Source organism: Microcaecilia unicolor, chromosome 2, assembly GCF_901765095.1.
Source record: "Microcaecilia unicolor chromosome 2, aMicUni1.1, whole genome shotgun sequence".
Taxonomy (NCBI): Eukaryota; Metazoa; Chordata; class Amphibia; order Gymnophiona; family Siphonopidae; genus Microcaecilia; species Microcaecilia unicolor.
The window spans coordinates 608,267,806-608,289,490 of NC_044032.1; the positions used below are offsets into that span (position 1 = coordinate 608,267,806).

General features: G+C 42.3%; 1 pseudogene; it reads left to right on the plus strand.

Annotated features, from left to right (window-relative positions):
- Window positions 1-8,592: 8,592 nt before the first annotated feature.
- LOC115462218 overlaps window positions 8,593-21,685 on the plus strand; it is a 77,441-nt pseudogene continuing 64,348 nt past the window's right edge.

Sequence of the window (21,685 nt, forward strand, 5' to 3'; positions counted from 1 at the left end):
TAACTCAAAAGGCTTCTTAGGTTTTGCTCATTTGTCAGGGCAAGGGACATCCATGTGTGAAAAGATGGACGTTTGTAGTTAGACCTGCTACTTGACATGTCCAGGTTACAGAAAGGTGCTCCGAATGAGCAATTCTCCACAGATAGAGTAAGGGAAGTCAAAGTAGATATTTTTCTGTCCCTGGAGGACTCACAATTTAAGAAAAAAAAGAAGAAAAGAAACTTACAAGCAATTTTACAAGAAATTTGAACAGGCATCTTCTAGTTCTTTATAGTGACTCACAGTCAGCTGCTCTAACTATTAAGCTATCCTTCCAGACAAATGATTATGTGGCCATTTAATCATATGGGTGTGCCTCTGCTGCTGCAAAGATGTCCATGCTTCTTGTTTTGCTCGTTCATAATTTGGACCTTTCAGTTTGTAAAATGGATGCACATGCTGGATGCAGCCAGCACTTCGACATCAATTTCTGTATGCTGGCAGATCCTGTTCTAAAAGACATGAGAAATGGATGTCCATAAGTGACATATTTTGACTTGGATGTCTTTTTAAAAATGTTGCTCCACATATATGACATGTAATTCAAAACCTCAGTGGCCATTAAAAATAGACTTACATGGAAATTTTAAAACCTATAGAAATCTTTTCAAGCTACAGTACTTTCAGGTACAGTAGGAATCTTTCTGTCCTCAGATGGCTCACGGTCTAAGGGGCCCTTACTAAAGCTTAGCACATGCTAAATGCTAAGAAACCCATTTTATACCTATGTGTGTATTAAGCTTTAGTAAAAGGGCCCTTCAGTTAGTACCTGAAGCAATGGAAAGCTAAACAACTTAACCAAGATCAGAAGGAGCAGCAGTGAGAGTTGAACTCTGGCTTCCCTTGAGTACAGGCTGCTGTTTTTTTGTCTCTACCATCTCCACTGGAAGGGCATTCCAGGCATCCACCACATTTTCCATGAAAAGTGTTTCCTAATGTTGCTTTTAAGTTTACCTTCTTGCAGCTTCATCTCATGTGTCACACACACTCACACATTCACTCTTTCTGTATCACACACTCACTCTCACACACACTCTGTAAAACACACACACTCCGAGGAAAACCTTGCTAGCGCCCATTTCATTTCTGTCAGAAATGGGCCTTTTTTTTCCTAGTCCTTTAATAAAAGGAGGCCCTCTGATCTTCTTTTTTGCTCAACACTGCCAGAGGATGTGGTAACAGTGGTTAGCATATCTAGGTTTGAAAAAGGTTTGGAGAAGTTCCTGGAGGAAAGGCCCATAGTCTATTATTGAGATGGACATGGGAGAAGCCAGTCACTAGTCTGTTATTGAGATGGACATAGGGGAAGTCACTATTTGCCCCAGATTGGTAGCGTGGAATGTTGTTACTAATTGGGTTTCTGCCAAGTACTTGTGACCTGGATTGTCCACTGTTGAAAGCAGGATACTGGGCTAGATGGACCATTAGTCTGACCCAGTATAGCTATTCTTAGTTCTCTCATCACCCAGACAAATAAATCAATTATTCATTTGAAACAACATTGGAAATGTGTGTGTGTGTGTGTGGGGGGGGGGGGGGGGGGGGGGGGTTTAGCCCAAAACACCATTTTGGTCCTCTGCACCTTTCAGTCTTATAGTTCTGCCTCTGGTCATCCTCTTCTCCTCAACATACCTGAAAAAAAGTCTTTGTTACCTCACTTTATAGCCCTCGCTATTTTTTTTTCTTTTGCCTGTGCTTTTGCCATCTTAATTTTTTTATTTGCCTCTAACTGTATCTGGAAGACTGTTTCGAAAGCATCTAAAGATTATTATTTGTGGACCATAGAAAGTTCAAATGATTGAAATCACAAAGACAATATAATGCACATTATGAAGAATAGTCTCCAGTAATTTTATAATGCTAATTTTGTAGATACCCCCCACCCAATTACATTGGTGGCCACAGTTCAGCAGCAATAGAGGGTTCTTCCCTTTCTAAAGCCACCCTCCATAATTTCTGATCAAAGTGAAGTGTTCCTATAAGAAGACGTCCTGCATGCACATCCTGTATGTAGCCCCGTGCAGGATGTGCATGCAGGACGTCAGGAGTCAGTACTGACAGAAACAGATCAGTGAAGGTGTCGGAGACCAGTGCTGAAGAAGACTGGCTGGTGTGGGTTGGGGACCCCCGCCAGCAAAGGTACCTGGCGGTGACGGGGGAGGGTCGGTGGCAGGAGGGGGGTCAAAAGAGGCGGGGGGGTCGGTGGCGGCAGGGGCGGGTCGAAAGTGGTGGGGCGGCGGCTGGGGGAGTCAGGTTAAACTGTGCCCCCCACCTCAGGCTCTGGACCCCCCTCCCACCGAGGTCTGGCTACGCCCCTGGTTTCACAAAGGGATTTCCAGAATGTCACACCGAATTTAGATGTGTACCAGGAGGAGAAAGAGAAAAGTGATTGTGACTAAACGATGTCATCCTTCCACTCCGAAGCAACCCCATTCAATGCCAATAACGATGAGAAGAGAGAAGCTTTGCCTGCAGTTATCCATGTACTATATTGGGTCTGATAAAAGAGGTGTTTGGAGACCAACTTTGTTAAGAGATTTAACCATGCAGAAAATACAAAGGAAACAAGTAGCAAGAGGCACTGTGAATAACCACAGGGAAATGAGCTTGAGGAGTTTTTATTAGAAGAGTCAAATCTTAACAGAATTCCCTGTAAGCAGTTCAGTTGTGGAATTGCGTAGGAGTTTTTGAATCTCATTAGTAGAGTGTACTGACTCATCACTTGCTAAATGTACTGTACATCAGATTGTCATGACAGAAGGTCTTGATTTACAGTATAATAAAGTTTCTCCTTTCTTTGGAACTCAAAATCTTGTATGGTACATAAGTATCAGTAGGGAACTAAAGTGTACTCTTCTCTGCAGATAAAACATTTCCATCCTCCCTTCTTTTCTTTATTCATAAGGAAACTCGAAAGGGGGAGAGTAACAATTTTTATTTCAATACAGTATATTTTTGAAGAGATTATATATATGTGGTGAAAAGTGAATGGCTGACTCATACAATCTGGTGCATATTTACTGTCTTATTACATGAGCAGACAAAGATTGCCCCCTACAGATCTTTTTAAAAGATGTACATATGTTTATTATTTATTTTTTTAGTTGACTATTTATTGATTTTTAAGTACTCAAAGGATTATTCATGAGCCATATCTATATCATATAATTGTCCATAGCTTATGTTTGAGTTGTTCTTACTGTACACAGCCTTGAGTGAATTCCTTCAAAAAGGCAGTAAATAAATCCTACTAAAAATAAATAAATATCAGTTACTGGAGCTATGAAATCTGCCTTATCACAGTAAACTAAAGCTGGGATTTCTTTCTGTATAATATCACACTCATAGGTAATATTATATAGGTTATTAGACATCAAGCTAAGCTAGTAGAAATAAATAGTGGAAATGTAAGCTTTACAGACATTTTATGTGTGAATTCAGATTTCATGGAGATGGAGTGAGCATCACAGGACCTCATGCCCAGGGGCGTATCTGCAATGGGGCCACAGGGGCCTGGCCCCCACAGATTTGCCCCTGGACCCCCCTACCAATGACACTCTCAACCTCCCCTCCTCCTGCCGTCACTCCGCTGTCGCACCTCACCTCCCTTTGCTGGCGGGGGACCCCAACCCCCGCCAGCCGAAGTCTCCGTCCTTCCTTCCTTCCAGTGTGCAGGACGTCAGAAACCACCAAACCCAAACGAAGGAAGGAAGGAAGGACGGAGACTTCGGCTGGCGGGGGTTGGGGTCCCCCGCCAGCAAAGGGAGGTGAGGCGCGACGGCGGAGTGACAAAGGAAGGAAGGAAAGACGGAGACTTCGGCTGGCGGGGGTTGGGGTCCCCCGCCAGCAAAGGGAGGTGAGGCGCGATGGCGGAGTGACGAAAAGGAAGGAAGGAAGGACGGAGACTTCGGCTAGAGGGCCAACCCCCGCCAGCAAAGGGAGGTGAAGCGCGACGGCGGAGTGTCAGCGGGAGGAGGGGGGTTCAAAGTAGTTGGAGCTGTCTTCCGCGAGGGGGGGGGTTTAAAGTAGTCGGGCGGGCGAACGGGGGGGTGGTGGTGGCGTTGTCAGCGTCATCTTCGTCTTCAGCGGGGGGGGGGGATCAGCGGCACCGGGGGGGGGGGCTAAAATGTGCCCCTCTCCTCGGCTCTGGCCCCCCCCTACCGTTGAAGTTCAGATACGCCCCTGCTCATACCATTGCTCCTTCCTCTAGATATATAGAGAGGTATGGTAGCCGTGTTAGTTCACTTTTAAAGGTAATCAATAGAAATAAAACAAATATTATAATATTTAACCATCTCTCTGATCTCACGTATACCTTTCTTTAAATTGGTCACCTTATTTTCGAACTCCTCTTACTCTCTTACCTATCTATATGTTCCATCTTTGCTTATACCCTTCACTGTCAATTAAAATGTTCTATTTTATATTGTAAGCAGTATACTATGCCATACTTTGTATTGCTATTTGAATCTTTTTATTGTTGTAATTGCCTATTGCTCATGTTTGATTTATTTTTACTGTATACCACCTTGAGTGAATTCCTTTAAAAAGGCGGCAAATAAATAATAAATAAATAAATTAGAACTGTCATTGGGGCCCCGTGCTAACTTTCCTGTTAGTGTCTGAGTGCTGACTGGCTCAGGCACTGACAAGAAAGTCTGCTGCTGCAGTCCCTTACCCTCAAGCCCTGCGTCAGCCTGAGCCCCTTCACCTTAACAAAATCCCTGGTAGTCTGGTGTATCCACTGAGCCCCCCTAAAAAAATTTTTTTTAAAAGTTTCCCAGGGGGTCCAGTGGACCCCCAACCCACACCCACCCCAAAAAATACTCTGGTGGTCCAGCAGGCCCACTGACCCTCCTAATTTAACATTGGCCCTGGTGGTCTAGTGTTATCGCCCCCGCAAACCCCTTCACATACTTTGCCTTGTTGGAGGCAGGACGTAGGCCTACTCCTTCCTGCCTCTGGGCCCACCTGGGATGCACTGAGAGGGGTTAAGTACCATATAAGGAGTTGCTTTCCTTATATGGAACTTAGCCTTTGCCGACATTTACTATGTTACTATGTGCAAATAATGTGCCCTCTTTAAGAAAAGTGGGCAGTATGTCTGGATAGTGCACACTCTTAACATTTGTTTGACAACAATTTTAAAAAAATAGAACACAAAAGAAATGTTTTTTTATGCCCACACTCGTCCAGCTGAGCTCTCAATTACTCTGATATATTCAAGCCACTTTGACAGCCAGCATGCTTACAGAAGGACAACATATAAAAAGTCAGAGTACAGAGAAGTGTGAGGATGCTAAGCTAGCACAAACTGTCAAAGTAGTACTTGGCAGGTGATGGATTGCACTGGAGACTGTGGAAGGATATAGCTTGCACTTAGAGCTGACGTCTGATAGACACCGCCTGCTCACAAAGTCCTGGTATCCTAATCATAAAGACACATTTAATAACTAGTAACAGCCTGGTACACAACGGCACGTCTATTAAAGGAATTTATCACTTCATTCAACAATAAAGACTACTTCCTTGGTTTTTTAATATTAACATGAGATTATTCTGCAATTTGTAGCTTGCAAGGCTGGGTTATTCTTTTCATATGCAGAAAGTGATACGGGCACAACTATAAAATAGATGCTAATTTAGAAGCTTTATAACGCCAGAAAAACACTGCACGCAGAACCTCTTCATATTGCTTAGCTGTTACGTCACTGATTTTTTTTTTCCAGAATGGTAACTTGCTTTATCTTTTCTACTCTCCCTGTAATAGTCTTAAATTATTTTCACCATTGCTTCTGCACAGTACCACAGAAACATTTCCATAGTAACAGAATTAAAAAGGGTAGGATTAGTATTCAGCAGTACCTCTCTGGTAGCAGCCCCTGCTGTCTGGGTAGATGCTGTTGATCAGGGCTATATTCAGGGCCGGTCTTAGGCAGGGGCGACAGGGGCGCTCCTGGAGGTCCCACATCTCTGACACATCTGTCCTCCTGTCTCGGAACACCTCCCTGCTCTGTACCTTAATGTGCATCCACATTTCAGTAGAGAGCATTAGGCATCGGCAGCGATGTTCATATCTCGTCAGCTGTCGAGTCCAGATCCTCTTTGCTGCTGCGTCCTTCCCCTTTTTGATGCCACTTCCTGCTTCCGCAAGGGCGGGATGCAGCAGCTAGGAGGCTCTGGGCTCATCAGCTGACGGGATATGAATATCGCTGCCACTGTCTGACGCTCTCTACTGAAATGTGGTGGATGCACATCAAGGTACGGGGTGAGGTGGGGTTCTGAAGCTCCTTTTAAACTCTGTTAAATTATGGCTTATGGTGACAGACGCAGGCGGGGGTGCAGGCGGGAGGCAGGGGCGTGGGTGGAGGTGGGGCAGGCGCAGGCGGGGGGGCCCCATTGGACTGGTCTGCACAGGGCCCCGCAATTGCTAAGACCGGCACTGGCTATATTCTAGTGATTTTTAGTGGCACTATATGGATTGTTTTTCTGAAATCGTTACTGGCCATCCTGGAACTATCTAGATAATTCTGGGCCAGCATGTAAGTGGAACACGGGTGGTGCTGGCAGTTGTCCAGTTGGAGTGGAGGAGGAATAAGAACCTGGAGAACAGGGTTCAATTGCCTCTGTAGCTCCTTGTTGCTATGGGCAAGTCACTTAAACCTGTATTGCCCCATGTAAACCATAAGTACTTGTGTATAATATACACCTTGATTGTAACCACAGAAAGGTGATATATCAAATCCCATTTCTTTTCCTGTGGAGGAATAGCCTAGTGGTTAGTGTAGCAGCAGGGAAACCAGGTTAAATTCCCACTGCAGCTCCTTGTGACTCTCGGCAAATCACTTAACCCTCAATCACCCCAGGTACAAAATAAGTACCCTTATATAATATGTAAACTGATTTGATTGACACAAGAGAAATCAAATCCCACCCCCGTACCATTAGCAGTTATATTCAAACTGGTGGTCAAATAACTATTCAGATAAATTGCTGACCATGTAAAATGAGCTTATCTTGTTGGGAAGACAGGATGGACTGTACAGGTCTTTATCTGCTGTCATTTCATTTCATTTACTATGTGAAAGCAGGCAAAATACCGCAGCAAGGTGCAGATGCAGGTACTGATCCATGGATGGTAGGACTGTACACATGTTTGCAGCCTCGATTCCTGGAGTCTGGGGATTCAGCCTGGCCAGCTGGCTCACAGGTGTGTTGTTTTCTGTTCTATTACTGTTGCTGCTTGTTTGACCCAGTCACCCAGTGATGTCATCAGCAGTGGAGATAAGACACCAGCACTGACCAGCACTGATCCAAAGCTGGTAGAAGGGTGTCAGTCACTGAGTGGAAGAGTAACCTAATGGTTGGTGTACTGGACTGAGATCCTGGGAAACTGGATTCAATTCAATTCAAGGAAGCCATTTAACCCTCCATTGCCCCAGGCAAAAAAACCTTAGACCATGATGCTGGCTGTAAAATTAGCACCAGAACAGCATGGAGAAACAACGTCCCAATGATTTAGAAAGCAAATTTATATGGGCTATTAGTTTTTGATCATGGGGATACTTCTGTGGGAAGATTGTGCCTGGGCATATGCCCAAGGCACAATCCTCCTGCAGAAGTCGACAGGTCTGAGCTGTCAAAAAAAAAAAAAAACATGGACCTCTCAAACTTAACCCAACACAGTGGCTGGAGGTCCGGTGGACCTCCAGCTCCCTCAATATAAAACAAGGACCCTAGTTGCAGCTCCTCCCATCCTAGTCGTCTAGTGCCCACCCCCCAAGCCCCCAACCAACTCCGGTGAACCTCCGGACCCTTCTACCCACCCAACATGTTAAGGAAGCCCTACCAGTACATTCCATGATGCCCCGGGCAGGGTGCTGCCATTTTGAAGGCACTCACAGGAGGAGGGAGTGGTACTCTGGGCTTCAGATCTGCTGGTCTTTCGTTACTGCTGAGTTACCAATCATGATTAGAATAGGTATTATCTGTATTAGCTGTACCAATGGTTAGAGCAGATAACTGAGAACTACGGAAACCAGGGTTCAACCCACTGCCACTCCTTGAGATCTGGGATACGTCACTTAGAAACACAGAAAAATAGAAACATGACGGCAGATAAAGGCCATATGATCCATTCAGTCTGCCCATCCTCTGTAACCCCTATTTCTTCCTGTTCCTAAGTGATCCCACATGCTTATCCCATGCCTTTTTAAATTCTGGAACAGTCCTCGACTCCACCACCTCCACCGGGAGCATAGGCGCCCGGTATAAGAGGCTTGGGGAGGCTAAGCCTCCCCAGCCCAACCGCTACCCCCACCCCGCGAGCTGCAGGCTTCCCGCTCCCCAGCCAGGTAGCAACACCAATCATCTCCCATCTGCCCTCAGCTGCCCACATAGCTCTGCCCTCATATTTCTTGTTTCCACGAGGGCAGAACCATGAGTCCGGGCCTGGTCGCTGTGTTGCGTGGGAGGGCGCGAGCCATTGAGGAAAGGTTCTATCCGGTTGAAAATCGTTGCAAGATGTTGAAGGAAGGTTCCATCCAATTCAAGGTGCACCAGACGCAGCGGAGAGAGAAGAGGATAGGTCGGCTCAGAGACAGAGACGAGACGCGGCCGGGGGGGTGGGGAAGCGATGCAGAGCCGAGACGACAGACGGGACAGAGGGAAGATGATGATGCAGGGCAACAGGGGCTTCAGGATGGATCAGCAAAACCATACTCCAAGGAAGTAGCACCAGCAACACCAACAACACCAGGAGCAGGAGGAGATGGAGCCTCACTCCCCTTCCAATGGGCAGCAGGCCTCTATTGAGAGCGTCAATGAAGGTCTCACCATTGATCTGACAAACTTCTGAAAGCCAGGAGAGAAGACCTATACACAACACAGCCGCCTCTTTGTAGGAAATCTGCCCCCAGACATCAATAAGGAGGAGCTACGCAAGATGTTTGAGAAATATGGCAAGCCAGGAGAAGTCTTCATCCATAAGGATAAGGGCTTTGGATTCATCAGGCTGGAAACTTGCACGCTGGCTGAGATTGCGAAGGCTGAACTTGATAACTTGCCTATACGTGGGAAGCAGCTACGTGTGCACTTTGCCTGCCATAGTGCTGCCCTCACCATCCGCAACCTGCCCCAGTTTGTATCCAATGAGCTTCTAGAGGAAGCCTTCTCGATGTTTGGCCAAGTGGAGAGAGCTGTGGTGATTGTGGATGACAGAGGAAGGACCACTGGGAAAGGCATTATCTAGTTTTCTGGGAGACCTGCTGCCAGGAAGGCATTGGACAGATGTGCTGATGGGTCCTTATTATTAACTACGTTTCCATGCCCTGTGACTGTGGAACCCATGGAGCAGTATGATAATGAAGAGGGGCTACCTGAGAAACTTGTTCCTAAAAACCAAATGTACCACAAGTAAGTTGTAAGCAGATTAAGGGGCGTTTGGTCTGATTGGCTTTAAGTTCTTAAAACTGCACATGGAGGAAGAAAATAGGCAGAACTGGATCCACTGGACAGTCAAGTTTGTGGAGGACCCAGCTTTTACTTACAGATGTAGGGCAAGAAATGAAGAAGAAAGGCGGAAAGTAAAGAAATAAATGGAAAGGAAGCCCTGAAAACGGAGTTAAGAGGACAGATAGCAGCAGAATCGGATACTGGGCCAGCATGATCAGAAAAATAAAGTCACCAGACAACAAAGGTAGAAAAGATTATTTTATTTTCATTATACTGTTTGGAATATGTCCACTTTGAGAATTAGGTGCTCAACATTAAAAGTTTATATTTATTTACTTATTTATGGCATTTTATCCCACATTAAACATGAATTAGGGTGTTTTGTGGCTCTACACGTATCATGATATTATGATCCCCTGTTTCATATTGTTGACGGTCTGCATTTTCCGTATGGGTGGTATATTGGTGTATTAGGTTCTGCCCAGTGTAATATTTATGGTACAGTAAGGTTCTGAGTGTGTTTTTGCACAAAGTTGTGCATAGTGTTTTGCAGTTGAGCAATTGTGGTTAGTATATGCTTTGAGCAACCACTTTATTCTTTGACATATGATACATATCTAATATCTAAATTTAATAAAAAGTATTAATTGTGACTTATTTTTATTTATTCTGTGTGTTAGCAGACATTTATGGATTTAAGCTTCACCTCCAACCCCGCCCCCTTTAGCCTCCCCAAACAGTTGGGCCACCGACCGCCTATGACTGGGAGCCCATTCCACGCCTCCACCACCCTTTCTGTGAAATAATACTTCCTTAGGTTACTCCTACGCCTATTCCCTCTTAACTTTGTCATATGCCCCCTCATTCCAGAGCTCTCCTTCAATTGAAAAAGGCTCACTTCCTGTACATAAATGCCCTCCTCTCTCCCTCCTCTCTTCCAGCGTATACATGTTGAGGTTCATAAGCCTGTCCCTATAATTTTTGCATTCAAAACCGCGTACTAATTTCGTAGCCGCCCTCTGGACCGACTCCACCCTGTTTATATCTTTCCGTAGGTGCGGTCTCCAGAACTGCACGCAATATTCCAAATGAGGCCTCACCAGAGACTTATACAACGGCATTATCACCTCCTTTTTCCTGCTGGTCATGCCTCTCTTTATGCACCCAAGCATCCTTCTGGCTTTGGCCGTTGCTTTTTCTACCTGTTTGAAAGCTTTAAGGTCATCAGACACAATCACCCCCAAGTCCCGCTCTTGCTTCGCACACTGCAGCACTACACCCCCCCATACTGTACCGTTCCCTCGGATTTTTGCGACCCAAGTGCATGACCCTGCATTTTTTGGGATTAAACCTTAGTTGCCAAATATCGGTCCATTCCACTAGCTTCGCTAGGTCCTTCCTCATGTCATTTACACCCTCCAGGGTGTCCACCCTGTTGCAGAGTTTAGTAACATCCACAAAGAGACAAGCCTTACCAGACAGCCCTTCCGCAATATCGCTCCCAAAGATGTTAAAAAGAGCCGGCCCTAGGACCGATTCCTGCAGTACTCCACTGACGACATCCTTTTCTTCAGAGCAAATGCCATTTACCACCACTCTCTGTCTCCTACTATTCAACCAATTTTTTACCCAATCAGTTACTCTAGGTCCGACACCGAGGGCACTCAATTTATTTATCAGTCGCCTGTGCAGAACCATGTCAAAAGCTTTGCTGAAATCCAAGTATACCACATCAAGCGCCCCTCCCACATCCAACTGTTTGGTCACCCAGTCAAAGAAGACAGTCAGATTCGTCTGACACGACCTGCCACTAGTGAAGCCATTCTGCCTCGGGTCCCATATTCCATGTAGTTCAAGAAATGTCACAATCCCCTCTTTAGAAGCGTTTCCATTAGCTTACTCACCACTGCAGTGAGACTGACAGGTCTGTAATTCCGAACCTCTTCCTTACTTCCACTCTTGTGCAAAGGAACCACATCCGCCAATAGATTTTAACTGACTGTGAAGTAGCAATGCCCCATTCCATTGAGGTCCTGCAGAGAACACATCTTTCTTGGACAAGTAAAAATTTAAAAAATTTACAGTCTGTAAATAATTCAAATTTGTTCCCTTTGCAACGAAGAATAAGCAATATGGGATAGTCTATTTATATCCCGTATTACTACCTAAATATTAGATCGCTATGTAATAAGATTCAATTGGTTAAGGATTGACTTGAGGAAAATCAACCAGGCTGTTTGTTTCTGAAGGGGACTTGCCCCCCTGTTTTCTAAACCGTGCTAGCGACTGCCATGCGCTAATGCTAACACTGCCCATTCACTTTGAATGGGCGGTGTCGGTGTTTCCTCGCAGCTTAGTAAACAGGGGCGATGGATTTTCCCTGAGGAGGATCCTGTCTTGAGAGATATTCATCTTTTAGGATATAAAATTTAAATCACTTTCGAGACAGGGTAAAAGGAGAGATGGTATTGCATTGTTAGTTAAAGAATGTTTGAAACTTGAAAGCATTGATTCATTTTGAAACTTGAAATCATTGGGTCATACCTTGAATTTGGAAATGGCTGCCTTCCAACTAAAGGATGATTTACTTGAAGGTGATTTAATATTGATCCTTTTTTATTGTCCTGGCAAGTGGGTGACAGACAGGGAAACTTGTTATATGACTTTCTCTTTAAAAATGCTCTTTACTGAGATAATGTTTTGTTAATTGGAGATATTAATCTGCATTTAGAAAATGTAACCAACTCTCCACTGCCTCAAGTACAAACAGATTATATGCCCTCCAGTGACAGGAAAACACTTTACTGTACCTGAATGTAACTCTCCTTGAGCTACTATTGAGAAAGGTGCAATCTAAATCCAAATCCAAAATCCAGTGCCAGGCATATTGTGAAGAAATATAAATCACTACAAATGTCACTCAGAACCTATAGAGGGAATTCTACCACACCATAATAGCACTAACTTCCAGGAGTCTCAAAAAGGGGTCTACCTAGAAAAATCAGCACTATTGCAATGGGTCATTGCAGTGAATATCAATACACCTATTGGAAAACTAAACACAGCACACACAGTCTTGGAACGCACTGCCCATGGCCTTGAAAGCCACGACCAATCTAACCAGCTTTTGCAAAGCTTTGAAGACACATCTCTTCAACAAAGCCTACAAAAGTCACCCTCAATGAAACAAAACATTCCTTAAACCACCCAAGTACACCAAAAAACACCTCTCACACGGCCTCACCTAACACCTCTCCATCTAAACCCTCTCTCACCTCCGCTTATGATCGACTGTTTTTTAAAATCATGTAACGACGTTATCATATCTATACTCTGTAAGCCACATTGAGCCTGCAAAAAGGTGGGAAAATGTGGGGTACAAATACAATAAATAATAATAATAAATATCAAGTTGGATTAGTACAAATTAATCTTACACAAACATTCAATCCTAATGCCTGGTCACTTTCAGATGCAAAATACAGTTAGACCCTCACCAAGGGTTGCTTTTACCAAGCTGCAGTAAGCACTAATGCATTCTAACCACAGCTTTAAAGGGCTTATCTTGGGGAACACTAAGGCATCCCATGGTAAAATCCTGATGTATGCACTGTACGAACATGTTATTTTTTTGGCTGAGGGGGTGTGTATGGGGGGGGTGAAGAGTGGGTATGTCTGCACTAATCAGCACAGCCACATTGCCATGCGCAAACTAATTAGCAAGTGATTAGCGTGGGAGCCCTTACCACCTACAAAATGGTGGTGGTGAGGGCCCACGGGCTACTGGTCATGCACTAATGGCAACTTGCTGCCATTCTTGTTTCCTGTCATACAACAAAATTGAAATATAATGGAGATTACCTTCATAAGCGCTGTGGATGCTTGAAGCAAGTTACAGACCTTCACCTACCAGTTAACTTCTGAGTGCCTCCACCTTCTATATTCACGGCATCTGACTAACTTCAAATATGGTGCCTTCTTATTTAAAAATATAAAGAAAAAAGCAACACTGGGCCTTTAAGACTGGGACACTTGAAATTCTTTATTGATGACCCGACACGGGCCATGTTTCGGCGTTAGACAACGCCTGCCTCAGGGGTCAAAGAAAAGCTCGATAATATACACGTGGTATAACTTCAATGCCCCAAGTGTTAATAGAGGATATTCGCTAATGGCCACACGGGCGGAAACGAGGCTCAACAACAAAGCCTTTTCTGTCGCATCAATTGTTGAGCCTCGTTTCCGCCCCTGTGGCCATTAGCGCATATCCTCTATTAACACTTGGGGCATTGAAGTTATACCACGTGTATATTATCGAGCTTTTCTTTGACCCCTGAGGCAGGCGTTGTCTAACGCCAAAACACGGCCCGTGTCGGGTCATCAATAAAGAATTTCTAGTGTACCAGTCTTAAAGGCCCAGTGTTGTTTTTTTCTGTATGCTTGTTGTGTATGCTGTTGTACCCTCTCTATTTGTGCTATTTAAAAAAAATATATATATATATATATAAAAATTCTGAAAATAGAAAATTGGTAATTTTCTGGCCTCTGCGAAAGTGGCCTTAGTGTGCAGAAAAGATCCATGTAAGAACGTGTAAGGGCTGCTTTTTGCTGCAGCTTTGTAAAAGGACCCCTAACTGTAGATTAGTAACCAATCACGATAAGCTATAGCCGGGGCATAAAACAATAAACCAATAATAAAACCAAATCTCTGTTTACCACTGATTGCACTAGTAAAGTCTCAATAATGTTTAATACCAAGTATCCAATCACAGTAAGTTTGCTTGTTAAGTAATTTTATGATATAGAAGGGCTGAATCCTATTATATTTGATTTACGAGGTTAAAATCATAAAGAAAGAAAATAATTCCAGTGGCATTTATCCAAATATGCTCATTAATTTATTTCTCATGCAAATTAAGTATAAATTGATAGTTGGTGAAGCTATATATAATATTTTATGAAGGTTAAGACTGTAACAGTTCAATTTTACTCCTTTTAGAGAGGTTTTCCAAAATTAATTTTACATTCTATCATTTCTATTGTTGCATATTCATTAGAGAAAGTATAAGGAAACAGCAGTTTGTTTTCTGTTTACTTTAATGATAGGACTGAATGCATTCACTGTCCCTGAGTCCAAAATAATTTAAATTTGAGGCCAATTAAAATATAGGATTATTATTGTAAATCTATTTTGGTATCTTCATTAATTTGGAAGTGTGTTATTTATAGTCCAGGTAGTAAAGAGATTTGGCAGGCACATGAATTTGTTATCTATGACAATTAAGGTAAAAAAATTTTAATCAGACAAGGCATTGGAGTGTTTTGCTCTGAAAGAAAAGTAATTAGGGCCATAGAGCTGTACCCCACTGAGGGGCCCTTTTACTGTATTCGGAGGTGCTCCTTTTCCATGGGTGGGAGTCCCAGTTACATCGAGCCTCAGGGTCTCTGATGTCAGCCTCAGTTGAGATGTGGTCAGGATCTGATGGGGCTCGCAGTAGGGAGACGCTGTTAAGTCTGGATCTTTTGCTGCTGGGCTTCGGAGTGAGGTTAAGGAGGCTAGGGCTATTCAGCTTGGAGAAGAGACGGCTGAGGGGAGACATGATAGAGGTATATAAAATAATGAGTGGAGTGGAACAGGTGGATGTGAAGCGTCTGTTCACGCTTTCCAAAAATACTAGGACTAGGGGGCATTCGATGAAACTACAGTGTAGTAAATTTAAAACAAATTGGAGAAATTGTTTCTTCACCCAATGTATAATTAAACTCTGGAATTCGTTGCCGGAGAACGTGGTGAAGGCGGTTAGCTTAGCAGAGTTTAAAAAGGGGTTGGACGGTTTCCTAAAGGACAAGTCCATAAACCGCTACTAAATGGACTTGGGAAAAATCCACAATTCCAGGAATAACATGTATAGAATGTTTGTATGTTTGGGAAGCTCGCCAGGTGCCCTTGGCCTGGATTGGCCGCTGTCATGGACAGGATGCTGGGCTCGATGGACCCTTGGTCTTTTCCCAGTGTGGCATTACTTATGTACTTATGTTCATTAATGTAATGGTATGTGGAAAACTATCCCATTTGGAGATAATGCCCCCATAGTTACACTTGAATGCTTTCTGAGTATAGCTTCTGCAGCTTATACTTCTGTGGAGGCATAGGGTTGAGGACTGCTTGATATCCAAAAATAGATAACAACAGTTTTTTTGGATTTAGCACCTCTAGTTTCAGAGAAATATACAGACAGTGATTTGAATGCAAAATCCTATTTGCTGGAGGTAGCATAATTAAATGAAACCATGTAAAGAGGAGCAAGACCATGTAAAAATTTAAAAACAGAACAACGGATCTTGAAATGAATCCAAGCTTCCACCGGTAGCCAGTGAAGTTTGTACAAGACAGGGGTAACTCTATCATATTTCTGCAAGTTATAAAGTATTCTCGCTGCTGTATTTTCTAGTAATTGAATTCTATTACAATGTTTTGCCATTAAACTCAAATAGAAACCATTGCAATAGTTCAATTGACTGAGGGCCTCTTTTACTAAACTGAGCTAGTGATTCCCATGCGGCAAATGTGATGCAGCCCATTCAAATTGAATGGGCTGCGGTGCATTTGTTATGCTGCGAATCACTAGTATGATTTAGTAAAAGAGGCCCTTAATGATTGGAATATATTTGAAACTGAGTTCTATGGAGAAAAGATTGAATTCTTCTAAGTGGATGAAGCTTCCAAAACACTTTAGATATTATTGTGTTGACCTGTTTTTCCATCATTAACCCAGAATCTAAAATCACTCCCAGTATCTCTAGTACAGCTTCAAAAGGGATAACAGTATTATTAAACAATAAGTTTTATTAAGGTCTAGAATCTTCAGGGAAGGTTTCTTTTATCCTTACTTAGGGGCTCATTTTTGAAACAGAAAACATCCAAAAAGAGACACAAAGCGGCAGATGGATTTTTTTTTTTTTGTCCTAAAAGTCCAAATTGCTATTTTTGAAACACATTTTAAAAAAGTTTTTCTATGCAGTTCATCAGCATTGCATCCAAATCACAAGGAGGTGTCGGAGCTATTGGGGAGCAATATGGATGCAGGATCCATACCTAAATTTTATTAAAGTGTGGTAAGGTGTTGCAGTTACTGCATATTAATCGGCAAAATTAATGTACAGTAACAGCAAAACCTCAAGTCTCATGACATCTATAGTACTCATGCCTTTCTATTTTATCCCTGCCTATAGCCATGCCCCTTTTGAACTGCACACTTTAGAATTTAGGCATAGTTAATTACAGCATACGCTGTATGCAGGTGTACAGGTGTAAATGTTTAGCTGATTTGCACACTAACAATGGATCCCCCTGGGGAATTGGGTTCGATTCCCACTGCAGCTCTTTGTGACTGTGGGCAAGTCACTTAACCCTCCATTGCCCCAGGTACAAAATAAGTACCTGTATATATGTAAAATGCTTTGAATGTAGTTGCAAAATACCACAGAAAGGCGGTATATCAAGTCCCATTTCCCTTTCTATTTAGCTGTCCTTACTATACCTTACTTTCCTGGGCACATTCTCTGCTCTTTAACTGACCACTGCCTGGTTCTACCAAGCACTAGGACTGCCCAATTAGAAACCATTAGACCCAATGCCTTCTTTTTTACTGCCCCTTGACTATCTGTAGCAACCTGTCATTCAATTTCATGTTTGAATTCTTTCAAAATCTGGGGATGTATGCCATCCAGTTAGGTGATTTATCACTCTTTAACTTGTCAATTTGGCTCAGAAGAAGATGTAAGGATCTACCTCAGTGTTTCCCAAGTCCGGTCCTGGAGTACCTCTTGCCAGTCAGGTTTTCAGGATATCCACAATGAATATGCATGAAAGAAATTTGCATATAATGGAGGCAGTGTATGCAAATTAAGTTCATGCATATTCATTGTGGATATCTTGAAAGCCTGACTGGCAAGGGGTACACCAGCATTGGACTTGGGAAACACTGAGGTAGATCTCTTACATCTTCTTCCATAACAACCGAAGCAAAGAATTTATTCAATCTCTCCTCTATGGCCTTGTCTTACCTGAGTGCTCCTTTTGCTCCTTCCTGATCTATTGGTTCCATAGATTCCCTGCAAGCTTCCTGCTTTTGATATACCTGAAAAAAGTGTCCAGGGCTAAAAATAAAATGTTTATGGTTAGACCTGTTTCAATAATGACTAAGTGCAAAAATGGTGCCAAACTGACCTTATGACTATTGAAGGGATGAAGGTATGACCCCCTCTTAATCCCTCAGTTGTCAATGACTCCCTTCCACCTCCTTAAGAGGTGAAAATGACAGTATATACCAGGCTGTATGATAGTTGCAGATATAATGGCCATTCCTTCAAGAGCAGTAAGCAGGTTCCTGAGGTAGCCTAGTGATCAGTACAGTGGACTGAAGAGAAGGAGACCTAGGCCCATATCCCACTCTAACTGGTGCACTTGTGGTGGAAAGTGTGAGTCCTCCAAAACCCACAAAATACCTACTGTACCTACTTACAGGTGACACCTGCAGGTTTAAGGGCTATTGTAATGGTGTATAGTTGGGTATAGTATATTTTTTGCTATTCCTGGAGGGCTCACCATACAATGTAAGGGAGTTATGGTGAGATGTGTACCTGGGACCTTTTATGTGAAGTCCACTGCAGTGCACCTTAGGCTGTCCATTGCTGTGCTGCGATGTTTGTGTGACCATTCTCCTAAGAATCCTGCCCCCCCCCCCCCCCCAGACATCCCAATGGCTTATTTTTGTGCATTTTTCCCTAAAACTTTTTTTTTCCAAAACCTGTACCAAAAGATACTGACGCTGACACTGACACTGAGCACAAAAACATCTAGAAAACAGCAATTTTTGAACCAAAAAGATAAGACATTTTCTAGTTAAAAATTGCTATGTTTACCAATTGATTTTTGTATGTTTTCAGCAAAACGTCCTAAATCAGACTATATCAAAAATGCCCCACATTCTGGTCATTTACTCACATTCTTGGTGTCTAAATATTGGTGCTCTTCTTATAGAATTGTCCTCTAGATTTATATGGATTTTTATATCATCTACATAATTCATTTTAGCCCTTCTGTAATATCCCTTATAAAGCCACTTAATTTCCTTGATATGACTCCAATCCTCCTATGATGTGGGCTAGTTTTGTATTATTTTATGCTATGTATTACTTTTGTAATAGCTGTTATTATTTGCTTAGTTCCTATGTTTCTATGTTGACACTTCAATGAAAATGATAAATAAAACAAAAGAAAGAAAGAAAAACATTGAAGAGGGTTGGGCCTAGCATTGTGACACCTCGCCAAATACTTTCCCTTCACTAGAGTGGCCTCCACTGACTACTACTCAAGTCCTGTTGCTCAACCAGTTTCTCACCCACTTTACAATTTTACTTCCTACTCCCAGACTGACTATTTTATCACTCATCTTTGTGAAGAAAGGTTGCATTAATGCTGATATTTTGACTCGCTCTGTATTTCCCCAATAAAATATTTGAAACACTAGGCTTGTGACACGGGACCAGCAGTAGTACCAATGAGCTCCATGTGTACATCCTAATGATATCCTGAAATAAACTCATTTAGAGGCCATTTTATTAAACTAAAGTAAAATTTTCAGTTACCACAGCTTAACACGGCAATTTAACACATCATCTGTTGGGGCATTTCCAGTAATTTCCAATGCAGTTCATGCATTAACATTCACATTAATGCACAGTACCTGTTCCTGGTTAACGTGGAAGCACTTAATGCAGTTTAGTAGAAGGGCCCCTTATTTATTTATTGGGATTTACTAACCACCTTTATAAAGAGATCCACCCCTTCAAAATATAACTGGGTTGATATGTGTTGTTGTTTTTTATTTTATTATTTTTATTTTTAATTCAACTGATCCAGGTCACTAGAGTGAATAATTTTGCATGTATACAAGACTTGCAGTTGGACATCAATGAGGAAATAGATAAACATTTTTCTTCTTCTAGTGGTTTGTATTGAGGCTAAGGCAAGCACCCAAAACCCTTCTCATAGAAGCTGACTGAATTTTGGTTTCAGTGCCAAAACTGGCCTGAAATCTGCATTTGTTTTTGTTTCATTTGGCTGAAGATGCCAGTGAAACCAAAACTTATACTGGACTGTCTTTCTTCTATGTTTGTGCAGCACTGCGTACACCTTGTAGCGCTATAGAAATGCTAAATAGTAGTAGTAGTAGTAGTAGAGTCCCTTACTCCTTTGTTCTCTCCCTCAGTCAAGAGCAGAAACCACTCCCTCTCCCCAAACAGAAATAGCCTCCTCCCGGATCTGTTCTCAACCAATGGCTTTCCCACATTCACTTGTAGCCCCTCCCCCCGCCTACCATACAATTGATAGTGGTCTAGTAGAGTAGTCGACACTGGAGCAATTCCCAGTCACTCTTGCTCATGCCAGCTGCAATCTCAAAATGGCTGCCACGTTGTAGTTTTTGGCATTGACACCTGAATTTCTGAGTGAAGAAAAGGCATGATTTCTCATAAATTTTTGCAAGATTCTGTTTGTCTTGTGCAGTGTTAAACCTGCCACTTTTTGTTTTAAAAGGCTCATCACATTCAGGAATACCCACACATGATTCAAGGTAAAATCATTGCACTGAGGTTTCTTTAAAGAAGTGGTTTATTCTCTTTATAGTTCTTTCAAATCCCATCATTATAGCTTCAAAATTGGCATTTTCTTTCAAGAAAATCCGTTCTTCTCCTCCTACGTGTATGACAACTCCTACTAGCAGCTCAGCAGCATTCAGCTTCAACATCCAAAGCATCTCTCATCCTCCCACCTTTTAGTCTGCCTACAGACAGAGGAGGAAAAATAAAAGCTGAAATGAGGCGAACTCAGGCAACAGCATTCATTAAAGAAGTCATTTTAATGAAATTGTGCAATTTTTTAAAAGTGGCATAGCAAGACTTTTCAGGGGTAATTTTAAGAAGCACGTTCCATGTTTTTTAATGTAGAAATGGCTAGTGTAAAATTGGGTGGTGGTATACATATAAGCATTTGTATATATGTATACCACTATGATAAAATTAGAAAGGTGAAAAAAAAAAACTTAGAGGAGCAGCTGTGAAGGTCAAAAATTTACATCAGGCATGGATGCTGTTCAAAAATATAATACCACATAATTTGCCCTAAATCACAGCCTTGTTTTTGCTCTTCAGTATTTTTTGATTGCTGTTCAAAACTACCATCTTGGAAATCCAGGCCAAATATATTCCATGTACTAAAAAAGGAGGAAGGAAGACCAAACAACAGCCAGCATGGTTAAAATCTGAGGTAAAGGAAGCTATTAGAGATAAAAGAAAATCTTTCAGAAAATGGAAGAAAGATCCGATTGAAAATAATAAGAAACAACATAAGGAATGTCAAGTCAAATGCAAAGCGCTGATAAGGAAGGCAAAGAGAGACTTTGAAAAAAAGATTGTGTTAGAGGCAAAAACATATAGTAAAATTTTTTAAAGGTATATTAAAAGCAAGAAGCCGGCAAAAGAATCATTTGGACTGCTAGATACCGAGGGATAAAGGGGGCACTCAGGGAAGACAAAGCCATAGTGGAGAGATTAAATGAATTCTTTGCTTAGGCCTTCACCGAGGAAGATTTTGGAGAGATACTGGTGCCAGAAATGGTATTCAAAGTTGACGAGTCAGAGAAACTGAATGAAATCTCTATAAACCTGGATGATGTAATGGCACAACTTGACAAAGAAGAGTAGCAAATCGCCTGCACGAGATGGTATTCATCCCAGAATACTGACAGCACTGAAAAATGAACTTGCAGAACTACTATGTAATTTATCCTTAAAATCAAGCATGGTACCGGTAGAAGATTCCAGAGGTGATCCGTAAAATTATAGACCAGTGAGCTTGACCGATGCCGGGCAAGATGGCAGAGACTATTATAAAGAACAAAATTACAGAACATATTCAAAAGCATGGATTAATGAGACAAAGCCAACATGGATTTAGTAAAGGGAAATCTTGTCTCACCAATCTATTATATTTCTTTGAAGGGGTAAACAAACATGTGGATAAAGGTGAGCCGGTCGATATTGTGTATCTGGATTTTCAAAAAGCATTTGACAAAGTACCTCATGAAAGAATCCAGAAGAAATTGGAGAGTCATGGTATAGGAGATAATGT